Here is a 14,768-nt window from a genome sequence, read left to right as displayed (position 1 = left end):
CTCACTACCCAACTGGGGGTCCCTGCTGTCATTCACTACCCAACTGGGGGTCCCTGCTGTCACTCACTACCCAACTGGGGGTCCCTGTCACTCAGTAGCTAACTGGGGGGTGCCTGTCACTACCTACGGTAACTGGGGGGTGCCTGTCACTACCTAAACTGGGGGCTCCTGTCACTGGTCGGGTCGCCCGCTGATCCTGAGGTCTGACGCGGCAAGGTAGGTGGGGTGGGGAGCGCGCCTGTCACTCACTACCTAACAGGGGTCCCTGTCACTCACTCACTACCTAACGGGGGTCCCTGCTGTCACTTACTACCTAACGGGCGTCCCTGCTGTCACTCACTACCTAACGGGGGTCCCTGCTGTCACTCACTACCTAACGGGGGTCCCTGCTGTCACTCACTATTTAACTGGGGGTCCCTGCTGTCACTCACTACCTGACGGGGGTCCCTGCTGTCACTCACTATTTAACTGGGGGTCCCTGCTGTCACTCACTACCTAACGTGGGTCCCTGCTGTCACTCACTACCTAATGGGGGTCCCTGCTGTCACTCACTATTTAACTGGGGGTCCCTGCTGTCACTCACTACCCAACGGGGGTCCCTGCTGTCACTCACTATTTAACTGGGGGTCCCTGCTGTCACTCACTACCTAACGGGGGTCCCTGCTGTCACTCACTACCTAACGGGGGTCCCTGCTGTCACTATCTAAAACGGGGATCCCTGCTGTCACTCGTCTCACTATCTAAATGGGGGTCCCTGCTGTCACTCACTATTTAACTGGGGGGCCCTGCTGTCACTCACTATCTAACTGGGGGTCCCTTCTGTCACTCACTATCTAACTGGGGGTCCCTGCTGTCACTCACTATCTAACTGGGGGTCCCTGCTGTCACTCACTATCTAACTGGGGTCCCTGCTGTCACTCACTACCCAACTGGGGGTCCCTGCTGTCATTCACTACCCAACTGGGGGTCCCTGCTGTCACTCACTACCCAACTGGGGGTCCCTGTCACTCACTAACTGGGGGGTGCCTGTCACTACCTACGGTAACTGGGGGGTGCCTGTCACTACCTAAACTGGGGGCTCCTGTCACTGCCTACACTGGGGGGCTCCTGTCACTTACTGAACTGGGGGGCTCCTGTCACTACCTAAACTGGGGTACTCCTGGCGCTACCTTAACTAGGGGGCACCTGTCGCTACCTAAACTATCCAGGCCAGCCAGCCCAGCATCGCCACCAGCCAACCAGCCCAGAATCACTATCAAAAAGGCCATAGCATCACCACCAGTCAGGCCAGCATTTACTTCAACCAGCCAAGCACAGCCCAGCATCACTGCCAGCCAACCCAGCCTCAACATCGGCCACAGCATCACCACCAGCCAGGCCACAGCATCACTGCCAGGCCTTTCAGCTCACACATCATCCCCAATCCAGCCAAAAACAGTATTGCCAGGTACAGTAGCCAGTAGAGGAGAATTCAGAAGCCAGGTGAGAGGTGTCTACCATATTAAGGGGGCATTCTGCCTATTTATGTGAAATGCTGTCTATTTATGTGCCTCATGACTGCTGAATTTGTCTTGTTGGGGGCCTCATGATTGCTGAATTTGTCTTGTTGAGGGCCTCAAGATTGCTGAATTTGTCTTGTTGGGTGCCTCATGATTTGTTGGGGGCCTCGTGATTGCTGAATTTGTCTTGTTGGGGGCCTCACACTTGCTGACTTTGTCATGTTGGGGGCCTCATGATTGCTGAATTTGTCTTGTTGGGGGCCTCATGATTTCTAAATTTGTCTTGATAGGGGCCTCATGATTGCTGAATTTGTCTTGTTGGGGGTCACGTGATTGCTAACTGCGAGACTATGGGAAAAGCTGAATCATCATCATATGAGACAATAAACCTACTTTTTTAGCTTTTTAAAACAGAAAATAAAACTGGGAGGTTCTAAAAAAATGAATATATTTTTCAGGAGTAGGATGGATGAAATTGTTTATCTTTTCAGTTTTTCAACTTGGATTTTCCATAATGTTCATGTATGAGTTAAAACGTTTGTATAGTATTTAGTTTAAATTGCTGTTGCCACTTTGCGATAGATAAGTGACTTGTGGGTTGCAGTTTGGGCCTCCAAAAAGTTCGCCACCACTGTCCTAATCTAATGCATGATTGGCCCCACCCATGGCCACACCTACTCACTGCATGACCACGCCCATTGTTTGCCGCTGCGAGCATAGCCCCCACCTAGTGCCCCCAGGTGCCACTGATCTCCAAGGACCCTAGAAACGCCCCTGGAGAACTGTTCCATGTGGACTTTCATACAAGCTCACCTCAACCATACTAGCTGCGTATTCTGCCATGCCTCCTTCATTAAAGCAGGATCCACACTCCCTCATATTCAATGGTCCTCAATGTTTGGAGCAGAGTAACTCCTGTACCTGAGAAATTGTGTAGACTCTTCCCACATTAGCCTCAGACCGGTCCAGATTGCACCTCTGCTCCACTAACCATGCCTCACTCCCATGAAAATCAATGGGGGACGGTTAAGTGTTACTTGACATCCTATGATCATGCATGGTGCATCTGACAAGAAAAGAGAGTGAGGGGTGCCTGCTTAATGCCCCCCCCCCCCCCCCCCCGGGACAGCACTGCAGGGTGGGAACGATTTAAAAAGCTTACAACAAACCTGGAGCAAAAATAAACTTATGAGATAATGAATTGTATGTGTAGTACAGCTAAGAAATAGAACATTAGAGGCAAATAAAACAGTCTCTTATTGTTTTCCAGTGCAGGAAAAGTTACAAAAACACTTCAGTTGTTATCTATGCAAAAGAGCTTCTCTGAGCTATTCGCCCCACTGGGTCCAATACAATCTTGTTTTCTAAAGCACTTAAACAGCCAAGAAACATTGAGAGACAGCTTGAGATAAGGTTTTACTACAGGAAAGTTCAAAGGGTCATTATTTCTGCTTTGTTTTATAGCTTAAAAGACAGAGTGTGGTTTTTGCAACCGTGACAGAATGATGCAATGTTATAAAAAAAAAAAAAAAAAAAAGAGCTATATAACGGAAAATAAAAATATGAGACTCTTTTCTTTGCTACTAATGTTCTATTAATTATCCGTACTACAGATACAATTCATTATATCATACTTTTTTCCACTTCAGGTTTGCTTTAACCTCTTGCCGTCCGCATAACGCCGATTGGCGTGAACGCGGCGGCAGCCCCAGGACCGCTCCACGCCAATTGGCGTGAAGTCCTGGGGGCGTGTTGTGCAGGAGATCACGCACGTCGATGCGTGCGCATGTCCGCTTGAATGACGAAGCTCCGACTAGGAGACTGTTAGATGGCGAAACCGCCGCCTATTTACTCTGTACTGTGCTGTGATCTACCGCAGCGCTGTACTAGGGACAGCCGTGTGATATAGCTGTCCCCATGGGCGGCAGGGAGGCGGTCCGCTGTCATAGGCTGAAGCTATTTGGGCACCTCATGAAGTGAAAATCACCATCATTATCAGCCTATAGGAGGGGAGGAAAATGTGTTTTTTGGTTTTCCTCCTTGCCTGACTCCTTCCCAGAATCCTTTGCAGCATTGGCATCTTCCACATTTGGCTTCGGTTTACCTTTAGCAACCTACGGATTAGTAGTTCGCTGGGAAGGCCACTGTGTGTATATGGGATGCCAAAAAAGTGCTGTGTTATCTTGATCCCTGCCATCTGGTATTTCCAGTGCTGCTCCTGTTTTGTTTTTTTAATATGTTCCCAAAATAAAGTCAAACAGAAAGGACAAATACATACCAGATAAAGGTCTCCAATATGGCTGAGAACAGAATGCTCATTAGGAAATGGCGAAATGCGGCGTGCGGTAATCAGATGCCTGGCAGAATACATCACACCACAGTCTATTTAATGGAATCATTGTCATTGCTGAGCTATGACAGCATTCTAGCCATGCATAGCACACGTCTTTCATGGAAACTGGCCTGCAATGGTTACAAACTGAATGGTTTACACTCTATGCAGCTCATTTACCTGGCAACAAGGACAGAAAAAGTGTGCAGAGACAGGTCCTCTTTCTGTTACCTGTAACCAGAATGGCACAATCATTCGTCCAACCACACAAGCCCGTTGCCTGGGTGTCACCCTGGACTCAGCCCTCTCCTTCACCACCCACATAAAAACCGTAGCTAGCGCCTGCAATTTCCATTTACGCAACATTTCCAAGATCCGGCCTTTCCTGACCCCTGACAACTCCTTACCCATGCCCTCATCATCGCCCGCCTGGACTACTGCAACTCCCTCCTGTCAGGCCTTGCTCAAAACTGCATCGCCCCCCCTACAAACCATCATGAATGCAGCAGCCAGACTAATCTACTCCTCCCACCGCTCTGTCTCCACGACTTCCCTACACAAATCCCTTCACTGGCTTGCAATTCACTTCAGAATCAGCTTCAAGATCCTATGTTTGGCATACAAATCTATGCACAAGTCCTGCCCAACCTACATCTCTGGCCTGGTCAGCAGATATGCACCTGGCCACCCACTTCGCTCCTCCAACAACCTCCTCCTAACCACCCCACGCATCTCGCACTACCATGCACTACAGGACTTCACTAGAGCTGACCCATCCTGTGGAACTCTCTCCCACTGCCCATCAGGCTTGCCCCCACCTTCAACACCTTCAAAAAAGCACTCAAAACTCACTTCTTCAAGGAGGCCTACATCAACTCAACACTGCTCTAACCCTCTCTGCCAAGAACTTCTTGATGCACCCCCCCCCCCCCCTTTCGTGTCACCAATCCCTTCCTCTAGATTGTAAGCCTTTGTCAGGGCCCTCTCCCCTTGTGTATCATACATGGCTGTGTGCACTTTACCCAGAATTATGGAATTTACCACTACCACTCCAGTGTATGATGTGGCATTGTATTACTATCTGCATTGTGTTGTGTGTCATATTGCTTATTACCTGTATTGTTGTATCTATTGTCTATTACCTGCATTGTTGTATCTATTGTCTATTACCTGTATTGTGCTGTCACCCCTGTTATCATTGTCTGTAATCCTATTTATTGTACAGCGCTGCGTAATATGTTGGTGCTGTATAAATCCAATAAATAATAATAATTATAAATATTTTCATGCAATCCTTCACCTATGATAGACTTATTTAAAGAGGAACCGTAATAAAAATAACGTAATAAATAAAATTGCTTCTTTTTTTTTTTTTTTTACAATATTGATTTATAAATTATTTAGTCAGCGTTTGCTCATTGTGAAAACTTTCCTCTTCCTGATTTACATTCTGAAATTTATCACATCTTTAGTCCTGTGAGGGACAGCTAAACGGAATGTTTGTTTATGAGAGTTCCAAAGCCAGTGAAAATAATGCTTGGTCTCCCAGAATGCTTTGGGAGGAGAATTCTGCATAGCTAAACAGCCTAGGCTAAGCATCACTGTGAGGGCGGAGCTACATACCACTATACAGCAATACATAGATATGGGAAGTGTTTGCTGTGAAGTGATGCTGAAACCAGGAAAATTACCATAAAAGTGGGTATCCTGAATAATTTACTGAATTCTACCACATGTCACTAGGGGGTAGGGGAAAAAAAAGAGTTGAACTTACCCGGGGCTTCTAATGGCCCCCAAAGACCTCCTGTGCCCGCTCAGCCACTGACGTCACCAGGAGCGTACTGCCTAGGGGCAGACTGTACTGGGCCTGCGCAATACACTCCTGGTGACGTCAGCAGGAGTGAGAACACGGCCGCGCAGGAGTAGTGGTTTTCAGACTTTAAAGTTGGAAATTCCAGAAGTAACTGGTGGCGGGGACCGGAGCATCGGAGAGTGGCTGTGCGGGCACAGGACGTCTGCGGGGGACCATTAGAAGCAGGGCCGGCCCGCTCATGAGGCGGGGTGAAACTTTTGCCTCAGGCGGCAAAGTTGTAGGGGCGGCATCCGCCCGTCCGTGGGTGCGGGGGTGCCGGCCGCCGAGCTATAGGGGTAGCTGGCAGGACAGGGGTATTGGGCCTAGCGGCGGGGAGGGGGGGTCCCTCGCCTGGGTCCCCCGATCTGCGCTCCCCTCCAGCTTTAAATGTAGCTTAAGCAGCCGACAGACAGTAAGAGGCACGGGCGGGGGATCACTCACCTCTTCCTCGTTCCAGCGTGCGCTCCACTGACGTCACTTCCTGCAACGCCGCCCACTGTATTGTACGTGGCTGGCAATTTCTTCAAAACTTGCCTCAAGCGGGAAAAAGTCTAGGGCCGGCCCTGATTAGAAGCCCTGGGTGAGTTCAACTCTTTTTCCCCCTACCCCCTACAGTAGTCCTTTAAGGCTGAGCTTGCATCAAACAGAACATTTGGATTAAAGTGGACCTTTCTATGTATAAATCAGTATGGGGCATCCAACAACAACATTTACAAAGATTTTTCTCCTATAGGGCTAGAAGCACACTGCATGTGTCTGTTCAATAATTAGTGGCAGGGTGAATTTTGATTCACAGGAAAGAGTTTACATGTCTGTAAATTCCAGACTGAACAGACACCCTTTTAATTTGGATTTACACAACTCCTGGAATGGAGCTATCCCAACTGAGTGTGGAAAGAAGTTCCAAAGGGTCGGAGCAGCACGACAGAATGCTCTTGTTTCAAAACGTTTTGAGGTGAACTCTAAGGATGACTACATTATTAGACTCGGAGGTTTGTCAGAGGTGGGCTACAGTTGTAACGAATCCATCAAATAGCCAGGGCCCAAACTGTGCAAGGATTTCAATGTTAGTAGGCCAGTCTTCAAAAAGATTCTCCATATTATGGGTAACCAGGGAGAATGGGCAAAAAAATGCTTTTAATTACAATTAAATTAATGGCCTGGCAGTCACATTGTGCATTAACTTTGGGCAGCTCATGTCCTTATTTGCCAGGCCTGTGAAAAGGGCATTGCAATAGTCCAGCTGTGATGTGATAAAAGCATGAATTAATGCTGGCAGAGCTTCTGAGGGAGGGGGGGAAAGGGTTTGATTTTTTTCAGTGTTCCCTAGGTGAAAATGGGAACATTTCACAACAGCTGAGACTTGGTTTCTGAACTCCAATCCCTCACCAGTGAATACATCCACGATGTACACATGGTCAGGGCTGCTGTGTAGATCTGTGCCCTCTACCCCCAGCAGGACTGCTAGTCTAGATGTTTTTCTGCCAGGCATTGACTAACCACTCACAAGAATTTCAGTTTCATCAACAACAGCAGGAAGTTTTGAATCCGGATGATCCCATTGATTGCACACCTTTAACCCCCTTGGCGTTGATTGTTTCCGGATTTTAGGGTCTAAAAGCGGTACAATTCTTTTGCACCCTTTCAGACCCTAATGATAAATCCAGAAGGTCCGCACACTCACATGTAAACCAAGTCTGCTGTTGGTTGGTTACCATTCTGTGTGCTTACCTTGACAAAGGGGACCCCTCAGGGCCCTGAAACGAATCGTTGGTTATGGAATGGAATTGTGTCACGTTTCTTGAATAAAACAGCAAACTTGGTCTGCATGTGAGAGAGCGGACCTTGTGGATTTATCATTGACTGTTACTCAGGTCCAGCACCTCCACAGGTTCCTCCTCGGATTCCTTTCAGACCCTAAAACCTGGAAGAAATCATGCTGCCAGGGAGATCTGCAGCAGTTCTGCAATCACTCACCTCCCTGGCTCCAGCGCTGCAGTTATGCCTCCATCCTCCGGGTGGCGCTGCAACTCTAAAGTGAAATTGCCGGCTGTCGTCATGACGACAGCCGGCGATCTCACCAGTAGGAAGCAGAGCCCCGGAGGAGAGGAGGAAGAATGGCAGCCGACGTCGGGATCCCTCTGGAGGTATGTAAAACCGCCCACTGCACGCCATACTCTGCACAGACCTCCCGGCGGCTACCCCGAGCAGAGGTCGGCATTACCGCTCTTAGCTACTGTTTTCCGCCCCGGCCCTAGCTCGGGGTTACTGCCAAGAAGGTAAAAAAAAAGCTTTCAGCTAATAAGCCTTCTTCAGACTCTATTCCTGTGGACTGAACATCTGAAGAAGGTACATTTATATATTTTTTTTACAAATATAAATAATAAAGTGCCATTCAGATGCATTCAGGGCATAAGACAAGACAAGACAAATACCATTTATACAGTAAAACCTTGGATTGAGAGTAACTTGGTTTAAGAAATTTTTACTTGATATACAAGCAAAAAAGGTATACATGTGTCATGTCATCACAACTGAGCCGATAGTGCCACTGAAATGCAGGACTACACTGCAGAGCACCCTGGTAACATGGAATTCTCCATGTGGACAGTGGAAAGCTGAATATACTATGTGCACTGCAGGCTGCCTGAAACAAAGTTAAAGAAAACCTGTAACATCAAAAAGTTCCCCTGGGGGTACTCGCCTCGGGAGGGGAAAGCCTCAGGGTCCCAATGAGGCTTCCCACACCGTCCTCCCTCCCTCGGGGGTCTCGCTGCAGTCCTCCGAACAGCGGCGATGTAAATATTTACCTTCCCGGGTCCTGCGCAGGCGCTGTGGCGGCTCTTGGCTCCGAAATAGGCGGAAATACCCGATCGCCGTCAGGTCTGCTCTACTGTGCAGGCTCAAGTCTCCGGTGCCTGCGCAGTAGAGCGGACCCGACTGAGATTGGGTATTTCCATCTACTTCGGAGCCGAAAGCCGCAACAGCACCCCCGCTGGAGCCTGGAAAGGTAAATATTGAACAAGCTGTCGGATCTGTCGAGCCGCTGTTCGGAGGGCTGCAGCAAGATCACCGTGGGACAGAGGATAGCGTGGGAAGCCACATTGGGACCCTGAGGCTTCCCCCTCCCGAGGTGAGTACCCTCCAGGGGAACTTTTTGATGTTACAGTGTCTCTACATTGGTTGCAGTATTGAACCCTATACACTAGATGGCACCCAAGCCTTTGCCTGAATGGCCTGAGCCCACAAACTGCCCTGCATGTGGGAATTATCATTGTCAGAATTGATGGAGAAGAGTGGTCTGTACATGCAGACAGGCAGCCAGTATAACAAGTTAGAACTGTTTACTGACGAAAAACATGCAGAGATAAAACATACAACACCATCAGGCAATACAGCTTACTTAGGGAATACAGGAAACAACAATACCATATAGATCGTCCCCACATTTTACACACAGTGACAACTTGTGGTTGTTTTACTATACTGCAGTTTAGGTAGGTTGAGACTGCCAACGAGAGATGCTCAAAAATCGGATTTGGATGAAATCCGAATATGTTTTATACAGATTTCATCAGGCTAATTAAATCACCTGTGCTGGTGGGTGAGGGTTAATCTTACCCATCAGACGTCTTCTTTGATCCATCCCTCGGCGCCTCCCACGATGCGTTATAAGCCACGGTCACGTGCATACAAACACTTCCTCCTTCTGGGTTGAAGGAGGAAGTGTTTGTAGTCACGTGATGTGCTTGGAACGCATCGTGGGAGGTGCCGAGGGATGGATCAAAGAAGACGTCTGATGGGTAAGATTAACCTCCCCTCGCCCACCCGCACAGGTGCTTTAATTACCTGGATGAATTCCAAATAAAACCTATTCATCACTGCTGCCAACAAGAATATTTCTAGCCCATGTGAAGCATAGACAGACAGACAGTGTATTCTGCAGTTCAGGCCCGTACGGTGAGATGCTACTGTAAAACACTCTTATTTGGGTTTGTAGAAGAAAGAAAAAAGATCCTAAAACAGAGAATGCAGTTCTGGTTTGCTTTCATTAAAGTTTCGCAAATTTTATTATATGGACATGATTGATGAAATGCAGAACCCATAACTTGGTTCAATTTATAGCTATTATAGGCAGAATTTATGTGGCTGCCAACTAGAATAAGTCTCATGTAAGTGCTACGGACGTGAACAATCAAGGCAATAAAATGATGCTAGAAGAAAAAAATCAATGCAATAATACCTGATGAATATGAAAGCTTTGTAGCAATGTGGCTATAATGGCTTAACTATAATAATATTACAGCGTAAATACAGACTTGCTTGGAAAAGAATGACGCGGTGTGACGCAGTGTACAAGTGCGCAAGGGGCCTTAAAGATCGTTCATAGCTCTGTACACACTGCTGACCATAAGCGATTATCTGCCGAAGTGATCCATCATGTTGGTCATTTAAAATGTGTGAGCATGCAGATTGTTCATGCATTGTTTCATTAAGCCATCATTTGTGCTTTTCATTGTGAAATGACATCTGAAAGATGAGTCGTTCATTGTTTTATTTCGAACAAAGTGACCCCCGCCAATGCCTCCGCTGATAGCAGGAGTTTAGCTATACAATAACCCAACTATGGCACCCAAGTGACTCAGTCCGAGAAGCCGTAGCCGCAAATGACATTGTGGTCAGTGGCAGCGGCCCAGTGGCGTACCTACCATAAGGCTGCAGGTGCTCACAGCTCTGGGAGTAGCCATGGCTAGGGGTGCCACTGTGGTGCTCAGCCACTGAGTTCTTCCACCTGGGACCTTTTTTCATAGTTCGGCAACATTCGTGAAAATAGCTGTAGGCAGTGTATGGGACTGTACTACTTTCTGCACCAGATGTAGCACCCCTCCCCGTTCCTGACCTGTGGGCAATGTGTTTCCTTGCCTCCAGTGAGTGAATGTGCAAAGCAGCAGGGTGAGTAGAGAGAATGATTGCTGTGCTGCACCTGGGACATTAGCAGGGAGAGGCGGCAGGATGTGATTAGTGCTTCAGAAGTTGCCTGTCATTAGTAGCCATGTCATATGTGTACTGGCTGCTGTAATACCAGAGTGCGCTTGACTATTGATTATTTATCCTGATCAAAGTAAAAGCAGTAGAGTGTTGTACCGTGTTAGCCATCAGTAAAAGCAAGAAATTTGAATCAGGATGATACCATTAATTGGCTAACTTTGAGATTAATAAAAAGTAACCTTTCGGATAATAATAAGTCTTCACCAGACTTGAACCCAAAAATCTGCAGCAACACGCTCAGCGCCCTGACCCGTCAATACTTCCACAAGGATTGTCTGTAAATAATCAGCAACGGGTGTAAAAGTCCCTAGGTATGCCACTGCAGTGGCCAAGTGACTGGACACACTGTGAGCCCGGTTTATCTTCTTCTACATCTTCATCTGGTATTTTTGCAGTATGGAGCAATCCTACAGCCATCATTGGATAAGGGATAAAGGATGTTGTACTGCCATGGATTTGCCTGTTAGTACAAAGTAATTAACACTGATTATTCATTCCACCCAAAGGTGCCAATACATTTAGCACGTTGGCAGCTGATCGACCATCTGATTCGATAATTATTATTGAATCTGATGCAAATCTGTGCCGCCAAGTGCAATCCTGGTCGATGAGGTGACCAGTTTCGGTCCCAGCATGTTGATCAGACATGCTGCAAAATGTTGTGGTCGATCGGGTGCACGACAGTAGCGATAAGCAATGTCAGGAGGAACGCCATGAAACACCTCGAATGTTCAATGTGCCCTCCATCCCCCCCAGTGCCCAGCACACTATACATTACCTGTCCATGTCTTCTACAGGCTCCGGGCTCCGTCCATATGAGACGTCACACGCGCCCATGTTACTCCAGCAACCACGTGGAGCGCCTAGATTGAGGATGGAGGACGGAGCCAGAAGCCAGCGGCGGACACGGACAGATAATGTATTGTGATTTTGATGAACATGAACACCGCTGCCATGCCCAGGATATATCCCTTTAACCACTTAAGGACCACGGGCTTAAACCACGTAAAGACCAGGCCATTTTTTACAAATTGGGCCGCTGCAGCTTTAAGGCCTCGCTGCAGGGCCGCACAACTCAGCACACAAGTGATTCCCCCTCCCCCCCCTTTTCTCCCCACCAACAGAGCTCTGTTGGGGTCTGATCGCTCTCCCCATGTTTATTTATTTTTTTATCTATATTTATTTCTTTATTTTTTAAATAAAATTATGTATTTTTTTAAATTATTTTCTATTCCGCCCTCCCTCCCCCCGCCAGCCATTTTCTGTGATCGGCTGTCATAGGCTTCAGCCTATGACAGTGGATCACCCCCAAGCCTACCAAGGGGACAGCCATGTCACACGGCGGTCTCCAGTCAGCGCTGCCGTAGATTGCGGCGCTGTACGGAGTAAATAGACGAACAGTCTCCTAGCAGCGATCAAGTGGAGCATCAGCGCGCGTGATCTCCTGTAAAACACGCCCCCAGGACTGCACGCCGATCGGCGTTAGGCGGTCCTGGGGCTGGCGCCGCTTCCACTTCACGCCCATCGCCATGACGCGGTCCTGGAGGGGTTAAAACCTCATATGGCCAGTATAACAATATGTCACAGCGCTGGGTGATAGTGTTTTCAGGTATAAAGTAGCTGTAATCCACCTCCAGAGATCCCTCTCGCTGATTGGCAAACCTGTTAGTGCAAGCTCGGTGCACCAGGAAACAAAGATGGATGCTCTCACTGGATAAAATCAGGGAACATCTTTGTTCCAAAAAACCAATTGCCAATACACAGCAAGACCCACTTACATCTAGAGGGTCCTATACCAACTAGGACCTTCTCCGGTAAAAGTGCTTCCCACCCTTGTGGTACTTAGTAGGATACTTGCCAGGGGCGTAGCAATAGGGGTTGCAGAGGTTGCCGTCCTCAGGGGATAACTAATAATAATGTATTGTGCACTGGGCACCGGAGGTACAATGAACATTAGGGGGTCACAGCTTGTTGGGGCAGCGAGATGGCGGATGCAGCACCACAAGGCCGATTGCGGATTGATCTCAGCATGACATCGATCGGGAATCAACCTGCGGTGTATGGGTAGCTGACAGATCTCCCTCTAATCAGATTCGATTAGCCACTTAAGTACCAGGCCATTTTTGCCTGATCTGTGCAGCGTGGGCTCTCCAGCCCACAGCACAGATCAGGATAGAGCCAGGGCGACCAGACTTCCCCCCTTTTTTCCCCACTAGGGGGATGTCCTGCTGGGGGGTCTGATCCCCGCCGGCTATTTTCGCCTTGCGGGGGGCTCCTCAAAGCCCCCCTCCGCATCGATTTTTGGCCTCCCTGTCCTTCCCTCCCTCCCCTCTTTCCCCTGGGCGGCGCAGGACGGAGATCCGTCCTGTGCCGCCTCTGACAGGCTTCAGCCTATCAGATGCTGGCGATCCACAGCCAATCAGAGGCCGGGGATCGCCAATCTCCTTTACGGCGCTGCTGCGCAGCAGCGCCATATGATGTAAACAGTGGGGATTTCTTCCCCGCGTGTTTACATTTCGCCTGTGAGCCGCGATCAGAGGTTCGCAGGCAGTTCACGGAGACACCCTCAGTGAACTGACATGGAAAGGCCGCTCGAAGGCCGTTTCCATGGCAAACCACTTAACACCTAGGTCCATCGATCGGCTGACCGTGGTCGTTTAGTGGCTAGAGATTTGTCTCTTTGTTGAATCTGCCCATCATCGCTGGATGTATGCCTTGATAAAGCAACTCTGCAATCAGACCAGAGAAATCCGAGGTCTGCGGAAGGCAGCATTTTTGCCTCATTCCTCTGTTTTCCCTGCAGTCCGTGTTTTCATTTTCTGCCCCTCTAAACTTTGGCTGAACTCTTCCTGCCCTCTCTGCAGAATGCAGCAGAGCCGTCTAGAATGTGGAATCCAGGGAGCGTGTCCGTGGAGGAACTTCCAACTATTCCGTAACTATTTTAGTGATGGGAACATAGGTACATAGCCTCCTCTTGGCTGGCAGGTGCTAGTTTCGGGACACCAGAGCCTGGCTGGTCACACTGACCTATTTATAGGTAGGAGTGATTAGCAGATTGTATTTGAGACTGTGTTATAACAGAAGGGGTCATTGGAAACTTATCACTCTCTGAACTGTGGTAGAACTACAAGTTCTTGCATGCCTGGCCAACCTCTATAACTCTTCAAAGAACATAACAGCTCCCAGGGTGAGGAAACCATTCCAGAATTGTTAGTTCTGTGAATCTTTTTCTTTTAATGTTTACCTGTAGGAAAAAAAGTGCCCAATTCAGAGATTTTCCCTGTCCCCTACACCTTGCTATTATACCTTTGGGGCTACCCAAAGCCATGGCAGGGACAGATGAGGGAGGGATGCTTCACTAGCCACACTAACTGAGGGTGACTGGGGTTAGTGAGGGAGTGGTGGTGTACTGGCCACACTTACTGGGGATGACAGGGTTAGTGAGGGAATGGTGGTGTACTGGCCACACTTGCTGGGGGTGACAGGGGTGGTGAGGGAGGGATGGTGTACTGGACACAATTACTGGGGATGACAGGGTGGATGAGGGAGGGTGTACTGGCCACACTTACTGGGGATGACAGGGTTGGTGAGGGAGGGATGGTGTACTGGCCACACTTACTGGGGATGACAGGGTTGGTGAGGGAGGGGTGGTGTACTGGACACAATTACTGGGGATGACAGGGTGGATGAGGGAGGGTGTACTGGCCACACTTATTGGGGATGACAGGGTGGGTGAGGGACGGGTGGTGTACTGGCCACACTTACTGGGGATGACAGGGTTGGTGAGGGAGGGGTGGTGTACTGGCCACAAATACTTGGGGTATTGGGGTTGGTGAGGGAGGGGTGGTGTACTGGCCACACTTATTGGGGGGTGACAGGGTGGGTGAGGGACGGGTGGTGTACTGGCCACACTTACTGGGGGTGACAGGGTTGGTGAGGGAGGGGTGGTGTACTGGCCACACTTATTGGGGGTGACAGGGTGGGTGAGGGACGGGTGGTGTACTGGCCACACTTACTGGGGGTGACAGGGTTGTTG

The sequence above is a fragment of the Hyperolius riggenbachi genome, chromosome 5 (assembly GCF_040937935.1).
Source record: "Hyperolius riggenbachi isolate aHypRig1 chromosome 5, aHypRig1.pri, whole genome shotgun sequence".
Lineage (NCBI taxonomy): Eukaryota > Metazoa > Chordata > Amphibia > Anura > Hyperoliidae > Hyperolius > Hyperolius riggenbachi.
This window is presented reverse-complemented; position numbering follows the sequence as displayed.